The 18671-nt window shown below is 41.6% G+C and overlaps 1 long non-coding RNA gene across 1 annotated transcript; it reads right to left on the bottom strand.

Annotated features, from left to right (window-relative positions):
- Window positions 1–9264: 9264 nt before the first annotated feature.
- LOC119876429 lies at window positions 9265–11687 on the bottom strand. The gene is made up of 2 exons (XR_005362003.1): window positions 10218–11687; window positions 9265–9938 (listed from the first exon to the last, which is right to left on the bottom strand). It is a non-coding gene; the product is annotated as an uncharacterized LOC119876429 (long non-coding RNA).
- Window positions 11688–18671: the final 6984 nt, after the last annotated feature.

Here is an 18671-nt window from a genome sequence, read left to right as displayed (position 1 = left end):
TTTAAGGACACTTGGGATTACAGTAGGCCCACTTCTGAGAAAGAGTTTTAATTTCATCTGGAGTACCTGGCTGGCTCAGTTAGTCAAGCAGCCCACTCTTGGTTTTGGCTCAGGTCATGATCTCAGAGTCCTGGGATGTCTCAACATCCTGGGATTGAGTCTTGCGTTGGGATCCATGCTCAGCAGGGAGTTTGCTTGAGGATTCTCTCTCTCCCTCTGCCCCTCCTCCCACTTGTACACACACACTCTCTCTCAAATAAATAGATAAATCTTAAAAAAAAAAAAAAAAAAACAACGCTTCAATCTGCAACATTAGTTTCCCTTTGCCCTGCAATCTAACATATACATAGACCCCAGGGATTAGGAGATTAGACATTATGGGGATGGAAGGGCATTATTCTACGTATCACTCCAAGAAATTCCCCTTTTAGGAATATACTCTATAGAAATACACATATGTGCCCCAAAACGTATTATGAAAAATTATATTGATGTAGTGTTTCTAATAGTAAAAAAAAAAAGAAAAAAACAACTATCCAACAAAAGTAGGATAACTATATAATTCCATGTGATGGTTAATTTCATGTGTTAACTTCATGGGCCATGGTTACCCAGACATTTGGTGTAATGTTATTTAAAATGTCTCCATGAGAGTGTTTGCTGAATGCAATTAACATTTTCATTGGTAGACTGAGGAAAGCAGGTTGTCATCCCTAATGTGAGTGGCCCTCATCCAAACACTTGAAGGCCTGAGTAGAATAAAAAAGCTAACTTTCCCCCTGGTAAAAGGCAGTTCTTGCCTGATGGTCTTCTAATTAGGACACAGGTTTTTCTCTGCTTCTGGATTTACACTGAAACATCAGCTCTTCTTGGGTCTCGAGCCTGTGAGGCCTTCAGACTGGAAATAAACCACTGGCTTTCCTGGATCTCCAGCTTGCTAACACATCCTGAAGATTTGGGGACTTTCCAGCCTCCATTATCACATGAACTACTTCCTTATAATAAACCTCTCCCCTCCCCAACCTGGTCTCTAATACATACATCCTGCTGATTCTGTTTCTCTGGAGAATTCTGATTAATACATCCTATAAGAAAACATGCAACTGTAAGAAATAAGAAGGCAGAGCTTTGTGCACCAAATGTAGAAGGATTTTTATGGGACTGAGTTACATGAAAAAGGGAAATGTTTAGTATGATCTTATTTGCATAAAAGTTGAAAGGGACATTTATAAACATATAAATACACATCTCTCTGTATAAATGCACAGAAAAGGGCTGAAAGCTGAATACTGGACTCATAGTAATGATTGTCTCTGAGTTGAATGGGGCCTGGTGATGAGAGGGGCTTCCGTGTATACCTATTTCAACTGTTTGAGTCTCTTACAATCATAAAGTAGATGTGAATTATATGTGTGATTAAAAAAAAAAAACTAAGGCAATCAAAACTCAAAAAATCCATTCAACTCTGTGTGGGAGAAATTTTCCCAACTAAAAGAAATTGGTTTAAAAGCTGCCATACCAATGAGTTCACAGGAGGAAGTTTTCATTCTAGTGACTGGAATACCCATATCTATTAACAAGAGAATATTTTTCTAATAAAAAAATATGTAAGAAACCAAATTAGTGAACAGAAGGGACGTGTTAAGCATGAAATCGGAGCACAGAAAGTCAGATGTCCTTGAGGGATGTTTTATCTTAGCTGAGGTTTTAACTCCAATGAATTATCCAATTGACCCTAACACTTGGGCCTCTAGGCACAGTCTCTCTGATAATAGCTGTCTCTCCGCTCTGAAGAGTCACTTGAGATTTCCTGACAAACTCTTTCTTTCCCACTGTCATTTTGAGAATCTACATTAGATGTACCTTTCCAATTTGCATACAGCACTGTACCGTGTCCACTGTTTTTCTTAAAGAATCTACTGGACCATCTTCCATCTCTTTGGCCACCTTTAGTTTCCTGGCAGAAGGACATTTGCATTCCCCCAGTGAACAAAGAATAGAATGGGTAACCTCATTTGCTGCTAGACAACAGTCTCCATTCATGGTGGGACTTTTTCTAGGCCTTCCCAACTTTGTCCCTAGATCTATGCTTCCAACTCACTTTGGGAAACTGAACTTTTATTGACTTGATTCAATTATCTTCCTGGCTATAAGCCAGACCTTGGGTGATGTCATTACTCTTCACCATATTTGTTTGTTTATTTATTTTTATCTAAGATAAGAAGGTTGGGGTAGTAAAATAGGAATAATACTCAAATTTGTCACCTTGCAGTACCATTGAGAGGTTAAGATGAGGAAATATTTACCCATTCAGTGAATGTTTGCTGAGGTTCCTTTGCTCTGCCCAGCTCCACGCTTGATTCTGGGGGTGCAAAAAAGAATAAGATAGTCCCTGCCTTCATAGTGCTCACAGTCTTGTGGGAAAGCCATCCTCATGAATGATTACAATACAAAATAGTAAATGGTAACATAGGCTGTTATGTTATACCCTGGAGGGAATATGGTTAAGGAAGACTTGGGGCGATAACGCTTGAGCAGAATCTGAACAAAGAGCAGGAAATAGCCAAGGTGAGGAAGCCATTCAAGACCAAAGGTACAGCATGTGAAATACATGGAAGAAGGGACAGGCTGACAAGAGTTTGATTGGACATAGAGTATGGTAGGTCAAAGATAGACCTAAACTCTTTGACTCTCCATGGAGGCAGGGTTACATTTGAATCTGGGTAGGTTCTGTGAATGTTTGACCAATAGAAGTAGTATTGTGCCAGTTTTCAGGCCCAGGCCCTAGGAGACCTACATATTCTACTCCCTGTCTCTTGGAACACTGTTGGGACCCACCACGTCGCACTGTGAGGAAGCCCGAGGAGTCCCATAAAGAGGCCCAAATATAGAGGAACTGAGGCCCCATGGTCAAATGCCCTGGGTAAGCAACCTGCTGACAACCAGCACTATCCTGCCAGCCAGGTAGTGAGTCATCTAGGAAATGGGTCCAATCCAGGTAGAGCAGGTTTGGCGAGAAGAGGAGAGAGGTCAGGCATTGGCGGAGGGTAATAAGTTCAGGCTGGGACCTACTGGGTTTGAGGGGCAGTGGGCCATCCTGGTAGAAATAGATGTATAGTTGGACATATCGATCTAAAACCAAAGTGAGAGACCTGGACTGGAGCTAGAGATTTGCAAATGATAATCGATGGAAGGAGAATGCACGGTCATGGATACAAACTCTTATGGGAAATCCGCACAGTGAGAAGAGAAGAGGGTTCAAGGGGGACAATCATAGCGAAGGGGGATGCAGGAAAAACATGCTGAAAGAGCCGCAACAGAGCAGAGAAGTGGTGCAAAACGTCTTTCTACTCCTGAAGAGCAGCGCTGCTGATCACCACGGAGAGGCTACGGGGAGCCACCCACGTTCATGCTTCACCCTGAACAGGAATCCACCTCTGGTAAGCCTCCGTGCCAGGCAAGCCTTGGCTCCCTGGGCCCTGCTTCATTACTTACAGGGGAAAATCAGCTCAGGCTGAAACCGGGAGCATTACAACCAGCAAGCCAGGCACAGGATGCCTTTCCCTCCTCTCCCCAGCTCTCTTGGCTTTCCTTACAAAGGTGTCAGGGCTTCTCCCCCAGCCAGAAGCCCATGGAGACTGCCTTTCAGAAAAAGGCCAAGAAAGCCAGAAGCATCTTGGTGCTCTGCCTCTGAGCCCGACGTGAAAAGAGGCCTCGGCCTTTCTGTGTGGAGCTCTGCTTCTCCGAGCTGCACACACCTAAACAGATGAGGGAGCAGTGGTTTATTGATGCAGTGGAGCAGTCACTGCAGGAAAGACTGGATGAATATTTCATGGGCACCGGTGGCAGTTAATAAATCATGAGGAGCTCCAGACGAGAGGGTCGCTCATTCCACCCTGGACAATGGTTGATCGGCTCTAGTCAAGTGGAACCTCCTTTTCTGGCATGTCCAATCTGTGCCGAGCATTGCAGGGAAGCTTGTGTGTCATTTCTCTGGTTTGATTTCTCAATTCAATATATGTAGAGGATGGCTAGCTGTTCTATTCTTAGCCACTTAGATGGATATGATATCATGTTGGCAAATTCAGAGAACATTAACTTAGGAATCAGGAGATTTGGCTTCTGGTCCCACCTCTGCTGGCTGTGTGACACTGGATGATCTACTTAATCGCTCTGAATAATACGTTCCTATCTCTAAAATAAAGGAATGGATGGATCACTAGTCCTGAAGTTTCCTGTCAGTTTTATGATTTTACAAAACAGTGGGTTTCTTGAATTAACAGCTAATGACTCATGATGTTGAGTGATTGTTTCAAAAATAATTATGGGTACAAGTGTGTGTGCTGTGTGCTTTGTTCGTAGGGAACATTGACAACCTCCCTTCCGTGTCTAGACACAAGGAGTACTTATGCCTTTTTGTTTTTCAATGTTTATAATTTATTTCCAATCTAATAGGATAAAACCCCTGCTTTATGCAGCTGATAAGCCTAACTTTTTAAAAAGACAAGAAAAGCCAAACACAGACCTACTCAATAATTAGCTTTAGAAACAGTACCATTTGGCCAGACTCAATATTTGAGGTCTGTTTATTTATCTATTTATGATTTAATACTTCATATTCAAAAGTCAATTTTAGCTGAGTATACTGGTGATGAAAACAGCAACAGCTGGTCACATAAATGGAAGTTTCAGCATTGTTCCAAGTGCCAGTTTTAATAAAAAAAAAATACCACCGCTATTGAATGTTTACTCTGTGCTAACCCTTACATAGAGTATTTTATAAACATTATTCTAGTTATGTCTCATTAGTCTCCAAATAATGGCACACCGATAGGAAAATTGGGCTGAGAAAGATGCATTTCCTTGCCCCAGGTCACCCAATTAGTGAGTGGCTGAGATGAGATTCAAACTCTAGCCTGTCTGCTTCCAAATATGCTATTATTATTACAATACATCATAGCTAAAATTTACATTGAATTTACTATGAACTAGAAAGTAAGCAGCTCACCCATGTGGATAATCTCCATCTTTTATCTTCTTTGAGCTATTCTGCATCCTTATACATTGTAGGACCCATGGATCATAATGCAAATGATTCTTGTCTACAGAAATGCAAATAAATTGATTATTGCCCTGTAGGTGGGCACATCTTGCATCTCAGTAAATTCATTTCTGAAGTCTTTCCCCTCTACTTCTTTCTCTCTTTCTCTCTCTTTTTTAAAGATTGTATTTATTTAGCACAAGCATGGGGGTAGAGGGAGAAGCAGACTCACCGCTGAGCAGTGAGCCTGACATGGGGCTCCATCCCAGGACCCAACCCCTGGCAGACGCTTAACCGACTGAGCCACTCAGGAGGCACTGTTCCTCCTATTTCTATGTAGTTCTTGGAGTTCTTTAAACCAACAGGAATGTCTTTGTGGTTCCCTCATTTATTAAATTAAATGCAATATTTGACATGTCTTCATTTTATATTTGTAAGGACAGCCATGATTTTACTTAAAAAAAAATTTTTTAACAATATATTACACACTCTCACAGGATTCTTGGAGAGCGAGTGACATGGTTCTGCAATGCAGATGCTGCTGGTGGAGCACAGCAACAGATGAGAAGGTGGGGACACCTCACCAGCCTTTTCCACCCGTCCTGGGATGTGGTGATGAGGCCTGTTGCTGACTGGGCTGGTTGCAGTTAGTGGCTTGGCTGCTCCACCCTCTGGGCCTCTCTGATGATGGCTCCTACACCTCTCATTGCTGCACCAGCTGCCAGAGCATCACCTAGTGCCACCTCCTACCCTGCAGGTCCTTTGTAGGGTCTTTCCATGGCCTTCCAGGGCCCTGCTCTCTCCAAGGGCACTAAGGACATGGACCGTAGAGCCTGAAGGACAGAATTAACCAGCTTCCTGGGACCATCCCTTTTCTTTTCTGTAATTGCCTTTCAGATTTAAAAATCAGGAAGCCTCCCATCATGAGCATAGAACTGTGGGCCATCACAATCAAATCACCACAACAGTGTTTCTCATACTGCATGCCATGGAACACTGGTGTTCCACAAATAAATGCAGATGTGCTGTGAGTAAATGGGAAGATAAATGGAAAGATACTTTCAAGTCTTATGATTAATAATTATTTTATCACATAATTATTGTGATATAATATAATATATATATTATATATAATATAATATATAATAATATAATTATTATATCACGATATTGAAAAACAGTGAAGGAATTCTATTTCCTTATCCTTCAAGATCAAATTCCTTTTTTTTAAAGAAAGATTTTATTTATTTATTCATGAGAGACACACATAGAGAGACATAGAGAGACTTAGGCAAAGGAAGAAGCAGGCTGTCTCTGGGGAGCCTGATGCAGGGACTCGATCCTAGGACCCCAGGATCACAACTTTAGCTGAAGGGAGATGCTTAACCACTGAGCCACCCAGGTGCCCCTACATTTTTTGTTTTGGAGAATGACACTATCATCCACTAAAAACATGGGAATCATTCACTCTATTACTAAGTCTCATGTATCCTACCTTCTATGTACATCTCCAGTGTCTCCTTTCTCTTCACCTCCACTTGATCAGAGCCTCCTAATCGGCTGCTTGGCTCCTGAAAGCTCGCTTTTGCTGGTTTCCCTGCTGTACGCTGCCTTCTCGTCAGTTCTCACCAGTGGCAGATTGACCTCTCTGTGGTGTAGATTTGATAATGTCCTGCTCCTTGTGGCTTTCCCTTGCCTTTGCAAAGATATATTTCATGATCTGAACCCCGTTTTCTAGTTTAACCTCATATTTTGCCAAGTTTCCATTCTACCATAAATTATATTTCAGTCAAGCTAAATTTCTTGCAGATCCTCAAATATGACATGTTCTCTCTCATGCCTATGGCCTGTTATCATGCTACCTTCTCTGCCCCTTGCACTCACCAAGCCACTCAGCTAATTCCTTCCTCCAGGAAGCCTCCCTTGAACCTCCTGGTCAGCTTTAAGTGCCACTCTCATGAATGCACAAGACATCCGTTTGTCACCTCTATCAAAGCCCTTCACACTCTATCAGGATTGTCTATGTGGAGGGAAAGCATTTAGGAAAAAAACCTATACTTCTTTCCCTCATATTCTCTGATAGCCCTGTTCTTTCCTCACTTAGAGCAGAGGGGCAGTCTACACTCACTACCCTCCAGAGTTAACGCTGTTCCATAAAAAATTCAAAGAGCAGGAAATGAGTTAATATGGCTTTTGAGTTTCCTAAAATAGACCCAAGTTGACAGTTCATGGTTTAAAGGAGAATATTTTTAAGGATCAAAGGCCTAGGTCCTCAATGTTTTATAGTACAAAGTTTCTTCCCCTAAACAACTGATTTGGAATATCCTATGGACCAGAGCCAGAAAAAAGGGAGGCAGGAGCAAGAGATGGTAAGCCCTGGGTGGGTGACTCTGAGGATGCATGAGGGTGGGCTGGGGGTACACAAGGAGAGGCTATGGGCGAGGTGGTCCAGGAGTGGAGGAGAGTACTGAGAGTATCATTTTTTATATCCCAAAATGGAACCGAAGAAGCTGGGAGTGGGTTGGGGAAGGGGCCTCTCAGTGGGGAATGGGAGGACACCATGTGTCCTGTGTGAATTGGTAACTGGAAATCAGACATGAGCCCACACACCACAGCTGATGCCCATGTGCTAGACAATGATGCTCCTCCCTCTGATGTGGAACTGGTGGGATCTGAATGCAGCCCCAGGGAGAAGAGCAGGAGGGAAACCCTAAATTGTCTACTACTGTGCCTTGACTAAGAGGAAATTCCTCACTACAAACATAGTGAGGGATCAAGATAGAAATTAAATGCGGTTATAGGAAAAAACACTAACAATTCTTGCTATCCTACATTTGTGGCCTGGAACTCCCACTGTGGCACCTATTCAAAAGGCAGCTCTCCACTGACCTGGCGACTCATTGAGGACAGGGACTACTTACATTCATCTTTGTTACCTCAGTCTGGGTAGAGACTCAGTAAGTGTTGGTCAAGTGAAAAAAAAAAAAAAAATGAGTGAAGAAGCAAACCTGGATGATGAAAGTTGAGGATCTGGACAGAAGGTAATTTCCCTTGGTCTGATGGGATGTTCCTTAATCAAACTGGAATCAAACGAATGGTGTATTATCTGTTCTTTTGTCTGTTATATTTGTTCAAAATAACTATTAATTCATTATATTTATTTTTCCATATGTAATGTGAATTTAATCATTCTCATTTAATCCTTTTGTTGACATTATGATGACAACTAAATTGGAGATTTGTTTTATTGTCCACTTGTTATGTTGTCTAATTTATTTTAAAATACTTCAGCAGAAGTACTACTGTGATAGAAGTCATGCAAGGATGTGTGTGCTGGTATTAATCTACATGCCAGGGGTACCGGATTAACATTCCTAATCTTGGATAAACTGCCCAGAGGTGCTTAGTTAAAATTTTAAAAGGTCCACTCAGGAGTCCACACTCCAGAGTACTATGAGCACTTCAACTATCTCTATCTCCATCTGTAGTCAAGGGGTTACTCATTAGCATAAGTGGAATTAGAAGTAATTTTTCTTTCTTTCTTTTTTTTAAGATTTTATTCATTTATTCATGAGAGACACAGAGAGAAATGCAGAGATATAGGCAGAGGGAGAAGTAGGTTCCCCTCGGGGAGCCTGATGTGGGACTTGATTCTGGGACAGGTGATCACGCCTTGAGCCAAAGGCAGATGCTCAACCACTGAGCCACCCAGGCGTCCCCGAAGTAATTTTTTAAAGGCAGTGTGAATAATGTTCAGCATATGTGAACTGCCTTGGTGAGGTACAGACACCCCCACCTGTGCATCTCAGTAGGGTGCCCCAGCCTAGAAGCCCCATTTGGTCCTGTGTCTCATCTCTTACCGGAGGATTTATTGTTTGATTCTGACTGGATGGCTGGTTGATCCTCCCTAGAGAATACTGCTGCAGCTGCCACGAGTGAAATCGCCATGAAAGGAGAGTGGCAGAGGGATCGAGGGAAGGAGCCGATAAGAGCATATTGTATGATTCTTTGTGTCTGTGTGCCAATAAATGTTTATATTTGTGTTGCAGGATTTGGTCTGAGATTTGCTTTCCTTGTAATGTACCACTTGGTAGCAAGTTTGTTGGGAGCAAGACCTAAACCTTCCTTCCACCTTCAGTCATTGGAAGTCACTATTTGTTAAAAGAACCCAACAGTTGCAAATGACTGAATTGGTTTAGATTAGTTAAAAACACAACACTTAATACAATGCACATTATCGATGTTTTTTTTCTGATAATATTTTCGTTTTCTGTGAGGGTAGAGATACACACAGCACAACTACAACATTCCCCTATGGTTTCTCTTCTTAATATCCTGACTCCTATATTTTCATAGCATGGCTGACCTTTGGATATGTCATTCGTTGGAATGTCACCGCACTCTTCATTTGAATTTCTTTCTGGGTTGGGACTTTATCTTATTTACCTTTGGTTGAACCCACTACAATATCTCACTAGGAGAAAGCCCTCATCATTAGATTTCGGCTGGCTGGAAAGTCATACAACAAGATAGATGAAGGACTCTTGCTTATCAGAATCTTCCTCATTGCAAAGTTCTATTACCCAATAGGATCACAGCTAATACCTGCCAGAGGGAAAGGAGCAAACAGTATTGTCATGGGTCGGTAGACCCAGATCCAAAGTAACTGGGGGGCGAAATTACAGATTAGATACCATGTGACCATTAGTTGAAGACAGAAAGAAAGCAGACTCTGCTCTGATTGGAGGGTAGACAGCAGACTTCCCATCACTGGGTAGACAGCAGACTAAGAGAAGTATTTTCCAGCTTTGCTGTGAGTAAGGAGAGCACCGTGGAGAGGAGAGGTATCCCGAGAGCATCGTGGTAACGAGTAGGTTTTTTCAGCCGGTAGCCACATCTGTCAATCAAATATAAGGTTGCAGCATTAGTGTTCTACTCACCACAAATTAAGACTTGTGCAGAAGGCATGACAGCTTGTCATCATTGGACTGCTGTTGCTGATGAGAAGCTGGCACCCAGTGCAAGCCCCTTAAGAAGGCAGAGTGGGCCCCGAGAGAGTTAATTTGGCTGCAGAGGCTGGCACAGAGGTCCAGAAAGAGAGCAGGTTAGGCACACCTCGGTCCCAGTTCACTCAACAGCCAGCACTGGTGCAGGGCATTGTTTTGATTAAACGTACCCAGACTGTCTTAAGGCAGGGACGTAATTCATGGAAAAACTAATGGTGGGAACTTCAACCAGGCTGTAAGAGAGAACCAGGAATGGCTGTTATGATAAGCAGCCGTTCTTTCCATTTACCCACGGTCCCACAGTTGTTCATGTGGGGTTGCTAGTTTTGCCCAAGAGCTTCACTGTTCACTCTTGCATTCGATTCATTTTCCCCAAATCGACTTTGCTTTGCTTTCGCAAACAGTGTGGAAGGGGCTGGACACAGACTCTCACACATGGCGGAGATGTTAAAAAGCAAAGATGAGCCCTTGCAGTGGGGCCTCAACTCTTGACCTAAGTCATTTTCTGGATCATTCAAACCCCCATCCTTTCCCTATCACTACTTCTGTCCATTTATGCTACCACCACTATCGCCAAACATGCCACCGGCCAGTCATTCTAGAACAGCATTTCCAGCATTCGCCAGATCATCAGAGTCACCTGGGGATACATATTAAAAATACACCTCCCTGGAAATGTGGGGGGGCCCAGGAACCTCTATTTTTATTAAGCATCCCCAGGCCATTCCACAACCAGGCAAACTTGAAGACTGCACTGGAGCAGTTCTAGAATTTATTTAGTTCACATCAGGATAATATGGGCGCTTATTACGATGCGGCTTCTTACCCCAGAACCCCCACAAAAGAGTCTACTTCAAAAGCCCTGGGGCAGGACCTTAGGCATCTGTAATTTAATCAACACTCCTAAGTAATTCTGAAAAAGGGGTTCGTTGGTTACACCTTGAGAAGCATTATTTTAGAGAGAAACCCTATCTGGTTTCAGACTCTCAGCCTCCAGCCAGTATGATGTGGTACTAGCCCTTTTTGTGATGGAAGGACTTTGGCCCCTTAGTGGAATCCCAAAGCCATAAATCCAAAACCCCTGGGCAGGACAGGCCACATGCAGAATGGTCACCAAAGTAAGTCACAGCACTAAAGGTAGATGCCACCCTTAAACCAGAGACAAAATGCTGCATTTAAATCAGATGTGGGTAAACCAACTTTACTATTTTATTATTATTACTCTAGTAATAAGACAAAGAATTGCTCACTGACATAGTGAGCTCTTACTGTGAGCTAAGTGCTTGAGCTCCTCTATCGCATTTAATACTTGCAGCAATTTTAATTTGCATTTTTGAGAGGATAAGAAACTTATTCAAACACATAGCAAGCAAGTGGGCCGAGCCTGGTCTCAAATCTAGGTCTTGTTGAAGTCAAAGAATATGGTATTAACTGCCATGGTGGCTGGTGGCTGGGAACACGGGTTACTTCTGAGGTCAAGACAAAGAAATCCACAAACACGACGCTATATACACCTGGAGAATTATGGATTGATCAAAGGGACCCTGAATTTGATCACAAAATCCTTTGGTGGTATATAAAAAATAGTGAAAGAGAATAAAGGGGAAAGGAGAAAAAAAATGAGTGGGAAATATCAGAAAGGGAGACAGAACATGAGAGACTCCTACTGGGAAACGAACAAGGGGTCGTGGAAAGGGAGATGGGCGGGGGGGGGGGGGGGAGGGGTGACTGGGTGACGGGCGCTGAGGGGGGCACTTGATGGGATGAGCACTGGGTGTTATGCTCTATGTTGGCAAATCGAACTCCAATAAAAAAAATCCTTTGGTGGTAAAAATAAATGATAATCATCCATCCCCATGATTTACCAGTTTTGTAAGCTCAGATTTTAATAAATGGCGTTTTATTAAAAAGTACACACCTGTATGGTCTAGGAGGGCCCTAGGCAACCCCCGCCGCCCCTGCCACAAAGTGCCAAGAATTGAAAGCCGTGGAAATTATGTAAAAGGAAACCAGCTAAGGAGGAGAGAAGACATAATTTGCCATTCCCGCGGAAACACCGCTGCGACATGAACCAGACTGTTGGGGTGCCCCCCCACCCCTACCCCCACCCCCGCCCCCGGCTTCGAGGTCCGCACCGCGGGCTCCCCTCCTCCCGCAGCCCCTGGGGCGCCCGCGCTGCAGACGACGCCGAGGCAGGTGCTCCCCCACGTGCCAGGGCGGCGCCCCGAAGCCGCAGGCCTCCCAGCCGGGCTCCCCTTCCGCGGGTCCCGGGGGGGCCTCTCATTTTCCGCCAAGTCCCTGTGTGCGGAGAGCAAACAGCTACCATCAAAGCGCCTCCCGGCGACTGTGCTCCTCTCCGGGGAGGAGCCTGCAGGGGCTGAACGCACCCTCCGGACCCGCATCTTGGAAGCAGTCCTGGGAGATGTAAACGGAGGGGGGCTGGCAGGTGGGGAGAAGGAGCACGGAGGCGAGGGGCGTTGGAGGAAGGCCCGGGGCGCTCTGGAAGGAGGTGGGGGGGGAGCCCGGGGGGCCCGGCGGGTTAGTGCCGCCTTCAGCCCAGGGCGTGACCCTGGAGACCCGGGATCGAGTCCCGCATCCCCGCATCGGGCTCCCTGCATGGAGCCTGCTTCTCCCTCTGCCTGTGTCTCTGCCTCTCTCTAATCTGTGTCTCTCATGAATAAATAAATAAAATCTTTTTTTTTTTTTTTTTTTTTTTAAAGGGAGGTGGGTCTCCAGCTCCACTTCCTGCCCTGCCCTCCCTCCTCCCCGCTGCCTTCGCGAAGGTTCCTTGTGGCTCTGGATCCCCGGGAGAAACCCCTTCCTTCGTTTTTGGGCCAATCGGATCATAAGCACAGATGAGAAACAGCCTAGTGTTCCCCGGAGCAGCGTGTTTCCTTAAACTCTGAAAATGCATGACAAGAATGATAACACAGGAGTCATCCTCAAAGCACAGATAACCCCAAACCTCCCTCCTGCCAGGGAGCCGCCTGAAGGCTTGCATCCTAAGCAGTTGACCTCTCTGGTTCTTCCATCAGTCACTTGCTTAAAAAGTATTTATGGGCCACCGACTGTACACCCAGCATTGAATTGAACAAAAATCAGAAATACAAGAGCCGGGTGTGCCTGCCAAAATGTCTTCGTTTAGAGAAGAACGTCATATAATAATTATATAATATAGCACAAAGCACAGCAGTAGGGTTTGAGTGCTACCCTGAAGAGAACTACAGCGACGGGCTTTTCCTTCAGAAAAAGAAAAAAGAATAAGATGGACCAGAGGTATCAAGGGAGGCTTCATGGCAGAGGCAGGCCCTGAGCTTATTAGGATTTGGAGAGCAAGAGGGAAAAGTGCAGAGGGCGACCGGAGTAGCAGAGAATAGGGTGAAAGGCACCTCCTCTTTCCAGGCCAGCTCAGATCTGTCTTGCTTCTTCTGTCTTCCACTATGAGGAGTGTGAAGGTTAATGCCTCCAGATTTCTTTAAGTCTTCAGAGAAAACAAGCCTGGTGTGTGTACATTTACATAAGCATCAATGGGATTACAGTACGCTGATTGCAATTAAAGTATTACAGACTTTTTAAAAAAGATACTAAACAGCCTAGAATTTAAAAGGGGAGCCACTGAATACCTTTCACCTTTCTCTTTGCTTGGATACATTTAAAATGTTAACTTCCAGAGGAAATAATTAACTGGGTTGATAAGAGCAAAAACTCCTTGCTATATGTGGTGATTTGTTTCCTCTGGACTGTCTCAACCAAACAGCTTCATTTAGAGCAGATACGTAAGACTCCATTATAATTACAGACATCCCTAACCTGCCACTTTTCTGAACGTTTGAAACATCAAACACGGAGCCAAAAAGATCACGTTGGCATCATATTTGATTATAAAGAGGCAGTATTCTATGATGTTAGGTGAAAGCTATATTGAAACCTTACACCTGCCTGCAAATAGAATTTTAACTGGCAATTTGGCTTCTAGGTAGCATATTATGACTTATAAAAGAATCTTTTTTCTTTCACAGAGAACACAAGGCCACAATCAGTGCCAAGTCTCTTCCCCAGAATTGCTTGGCAGTGTTCCCAGATGTTCCAACAGCCTTGTAACAGAAGCTTTCCAACCTATTTGCTAGGTGGTGCTTTAATTTTTTTCTTTCAGTTTAATAACTTGTGATATGTCCCATCCTTCCTGGTATCATTGGACAATAGTATTTTTGACTCTCCCTTAATGTCTTATTTTCTCAGACCCCGGGGTCTTTCTAAGACTGATCTCATCATTCTTGTCTGTTACTCTCTTCACACCCAAGTGATTCTATTAATTCCTCCAACGGGCAAATCAAGTGCTAGTAGATCCAGCTTCAACTTAAAAGCTGTTCTCTAGCATGCAAGTTTCTCAAGATATTAATAAATATCCAACGAGCTAAAGGCTCTGATATCAAATAAACAAAGGAAAGTCTGCAAACCTTCTGCAGTTTCTATGTGGGCATTTATCATGCCTGTTACCTGAGAAAAACTAAAGAAATAAAGCACAAAATCTATTTTGGTTAAGAAAAACTGATTTAATTACAGCATTCTTTCATTCTTTCTTTTGCCCTCTTTTTCTTTCCTTTTTTTCTTTCTTTTTTTTTTATTTTTTTAAATTTTATTTATTTATTTATGATAGTCACACAGTGAGAGAGAGAGAGGCAGAGACATAGGCAGAGGGAGAAGCAGGCTCCATGCACCGGGAGCCCGATGTGGGATTCGATCCCGGGTCTCCAGGATCGCGCCCTGGGCCAAAGGCAGGCGCCAAACCGCTGCGCCACCCAGGGATCCCCCTTTTTTTCTTTCTATAAGATCCCTGGAACATAATAGTTATAATCATAACAACAACAACAATATGATAAAAGCTGACATTTATAGCTGTTTCTATCCCTTTAATGATTATCTTAGAAATTTTAACATGTATAATTAACAGGGTTTAATATTAATAGTTTTATGCTTCTTTGGAACCATATAAGAATCTTAGAATGTTTTGAGCCAATCATCACCCTTTCTAAATTATGTATTATTCTCTCTTGAAATGTAGCCTCACACATTTACATTAATTTTGCCATTGTACATGGTCAATATTTATGCTTCCATTTGCATGTATCACACATCTTCCTTCTGACTCTATATACTTTCATTGGAAGTTTCTTTTGTGAAGATGTGTTGGTAATAAACCTTTTGGGGCTGTGTCTGAATATGTCTTTATTTTGCCTTTATTTTTGAAAGATTATATCACTAAATACAGTTGACCCTTGAAAAACATAGGAGTTAGGGGTGCTCACAGTTGAAAATCTGTGTATGACTCCTGACTCCCCCCAGACTTAACTACTAAACAGCCTACTGTTGTCCAGAAGCCTTATCAATAACACAAGCACATATTCTACAGGTTATATGATGAACACATATTCTACAGGTTATATGTATTACACACTGTATTCTTACAATAAAGAAAGCCAAAGAGAGGAAATGTTATTAAAACCATAAGGAAGAGAAAATACATTTACAGGACTGTACTATAAACAATCTGCGTAAAAGTGGACACATGTAGTTCAAACCCATGATGTCTGAGGAGTGGCCATATAGAATTCTAGGTTGGAAGTTATTTTCTGACAGTACTTTGAAAATCTATTTCAATTCTTTTGGATTCCCCTGTTGTTTCTGAGAACTCAGCTATCATTGCAGATGTCCTTTTCCTTTCTTTTTTCCTTTTTCCTATCTGGCTGCTTCTTTTAATCTTCCCTGTGTTTTCATTGTTTTGAATTTGTCACTCAAATTTTTTTGCTTATGGTGTTTGGCACTTTGGGAGAGCTTAAAGGTTTGGTGTTCATAACCCCCTTTGGAAAACACTCTTTGTGTTTTTTAATATCATGTGTACCTCATTATTCTTTCTTCTTAGAACTCAGATTATATGTATGTTGGACCTGCTAACTCTTCTCTCCATGTTGCTTAATCTCTTTTTTCATATTTCCCTTTGCTTTTTCTCAGTCCCACATTATGTGTAACTTCTTCAGTTTTATCTTCCAAATCACTAATTGTTTCTTTCATGGTATTTATTTATTTATTTATTTTTGATATTTTATTTATTTATTCATGAGAGACACAGAGAGAGAGAGAGAGAGAGGCAGAGACACAGGCAGAGGGAGAAGCAGGCTCCATGCAGGGAGCCCAATACAAGACTCGATCCAGGGTCTCCAGGATCACACCCTGGGCTGAAGGCGGCTCTAAACCACTGAGCCACCTGCGTAGCCCTTTTATGGTGTTTAATATGTTATATCAACCCATCCATATTCTCCTTTTAATTATTATAATTTTCATTTCTATAGATTATTCCCAGAATGCTTTTTTTCCAATTCTATTTCTTTATATATGTTAATTTATACATATTTATTTTTTATTATATATTTGGTATCTGATAATTACTATGTCATCAGTTTTAGCAGGTCTGATTCTGTGGTTTGCTATTTTTGTTGAATCTCATTTATAGTTGTGTGTTTCTTACGTGTACAGTAATATTTTGCTGAATGCATGGAACATGGGACCTTACCTAGGGGATTTCTCTGAGGTTTGGTTGTGTTAAAACAGAAAACCACAAGCCCAAAATGGAGTCAGTTATGCTAGGCCAAGTCACTAACTGGGGCTTAATACCTAATCCAATTGCAGTTTCAACCTCCCCCAGAAATGTAGTCTTAACCAATCAGTCAGGAATTTTCTGGCCAGAACCAATGAATTAATTGGTTCCAATTAATTTGTTCTCAATTACCAATGAGGTAATCTGTCACATGGATCCCCTCTAGTCACCCCAAAAAGATGAGATCATCCACTTAACAACCCAGCCTTCCCCCTAAGGGAAGTAACTTTGTCTAAAACAATCCTTTCTTTTCTTTTTTCTAATTGTTCTACTCCATTTCTGCCTATAAAATCTTTCCATTTTGTACAGTTCCCCAGAGCACCATTTTACTTGTTATATGGGATGATGTTCAATTCGTGAATCAATTAATAAACCAATTATATCTTTAATATGTTCTCAGTTCAATTTGTGTTCCCTAATCATGGTAAAATTAACTTTCTCAAAGAGGATTTGTTTATTTCTACCAGACAGGGACATTTGCCCTACCAAATAGAATATTTACCATAGAGCTATAGTAATTAAGAATATGTGGTGTTGGCACATATTTTTTATTTGTCTAAATAGAGCTCAGAAACAGATGTTCATATATATGGAAAGTTGATATATGGTAGTGTAGTGTTGCAGGCCCTAGGCAAAAGATGGTCTATGCAATAAATGATGCATGATAATAAAGAAAGAGATCCAAATGCGATTGCATCAGGAAAAATGTACCCTAACCACATCAGGTTTTTTTATGAGGAGAAATGTAAGAGCTAGAGTGAATAGCAATCATTCTTAAATTGAGACCCATGTATTGAATTCACGATAGATATGAACCTAAATAGTATATAAAAAAGTATATATATATTTAATGCATATATATATGCATTAAAAATTGTAGAAAAAAGGGATTACATATGATTTTTAGTAATCATAACTGATAGTGGCAATATTAGCATTGCTTTTCTGTGACTATACTCTGTATCAGGTGAGATAAGGCAAATGAATAGTTGTGTATGTTCTAATTGTATTTTCCCCTGTGTTTTTGAGAACCGTATTTCTCAATGTGGAAGAAAAGAGATATAGATATAATATAGAAGAGGTTAAATTAAAAAATCTGTGTTTCTGAATTTAATTGGAAATATGGGAATAAATAGCATAAATTCATCTTTTCTTCCCTTCCTCCTTTCTTCCTTTTATCTATCTATCTATCTATCTATCTATCTATCTATCTATCATCTATCTATCTATCATCTATCTAATTTATTCACTGAAAAGGCCTCAAAGCAATGACCAACCAATGACATCATCCATACCTGTATTCAGATTGTAGTCTTGAAATGTCATTTCATATTGGGAAAAAAAAACAAAAAAAAAACAGTATGTCATGAAGAAATGGCTGATTCTAGGTATGGAGCAGGAAATTAACAAGATAAACCTGGATATATTCATATATCAGATATTAAAAAAGCAAAGACCACTAGGGTTATGTCAAAATGACTGGGAAGCCAGCTTAAAAAGGCTACCACTTCATTCCATTCCATTCCATTCCATTCCTACATCCTAGCACAATTTGAATTTCAAGAAGGATAAGAATTGCAGTGAACTGGAACCATTAGATGTTTCAAGCCCATGCATTTCTAGTGGCATTTTTGGATATAAGCAACTGAATCATTATCTTGAACACAGATTAAATAAAAGGAAAGAATCAAACACCTTGCTTTCTTTTATGAACTGTACCATTGGAGCACTAAATAGATGAAGAGAAGTTTCTCTTTATAAAATTACACCAGCCAGTAAAATGATAACATTGGAACACCGTTTTACTTACATAACAAAATAACAATAACTAGACATCATGTGTCTATTGATGAAAAAATATGTCATCTTTGATTCCAAAGACATCAAATCTGAGTCAAGCCCCTGTATCTAGCTTCTAACCTGCAAGAAATATATGGGTCATGTTAAACTGGACCATGAATAGGATCAGCAA

The sequence above is a fragment of the Canis lupus genome, chromosome 7, assembly GCF_011100685.1.
Source record: "Canis lupus familiaris isolate Mischka breed German Shepherd chromosome 7, alternate assembly UU_Cfam_GSD_1.0, whole genome shotgun sequence".
Lineage (NCBI taxonomy): Eukaryota > Metazoa > Chordata > Mammalia > Carnivora > Canidae > Canis > Canis lupus.
Note: the sequence above shows the minus strand (reverse complement) of the source record. Positions and strands in the feature narration are given on the sequence as shown.